Source organism: Halyomorpha halys, unplaced genomic scaffold (genome assembly GCF_000696795.3).
Source record: "Halyomorpha halys isolate HHAL.00 unplaced genomic scaffold, Hhal_1.1 Scaffold53.1, whole genome shotgun sequence".
NCBI lineage: Eukaryota > Metazoa > Arthropoda > Insecta > Hemiptera > Pentatomidae > Halyomorpha > Halyomorpha halys.
The window spans coordinates 566,655-566,967 of NW_027109243.1; the positions used below are offsets into that span (position 1 = coordinate 566,655).

Genomic DNA, 313 nt, shown 5'->3' on the forward strand with positions numbered 1-313 from the left:
ATATTCTATTTACATATTTTATTAGTTACATATATTTACTTTTTCTTTGTCATTCCATAACTTTAATTAATTATCCCTATTTTGGTTATTTTCTAATCATTCTATATATCCTTCATTCATTGGTTGTTATCTTGGTTTTTGTCCTTAGCCCTGATGAAGAATAGAAATTCTGGCCGGAACATAGGCACTAATAAATAAGTTTTTTAACTTATTTCTGTTATTCATAATTATGAGAGATAGTTGACCGTGGATGATAAATGAGGAGAAGATGGTTGGGGGTGCGGTCAATGAAACACAAATAAGTATGACTAAC

At 29.4% G+C, this 313-nt stretch overlaps 1 protein-coding gene across 3 annotated transcripts in view; it reads right to left on the minus strand.

Moving 5' to 3' along the window:
- The window catches only part of LOC106692362 (uncharacterized), a 14,108-nt gene that overhangs the window by 876 nt on the left and 12,919 nt on the right, over positions 1-313 (minus strand). The gene's annotated exons all lie outside the window — the stretch shown is intronic.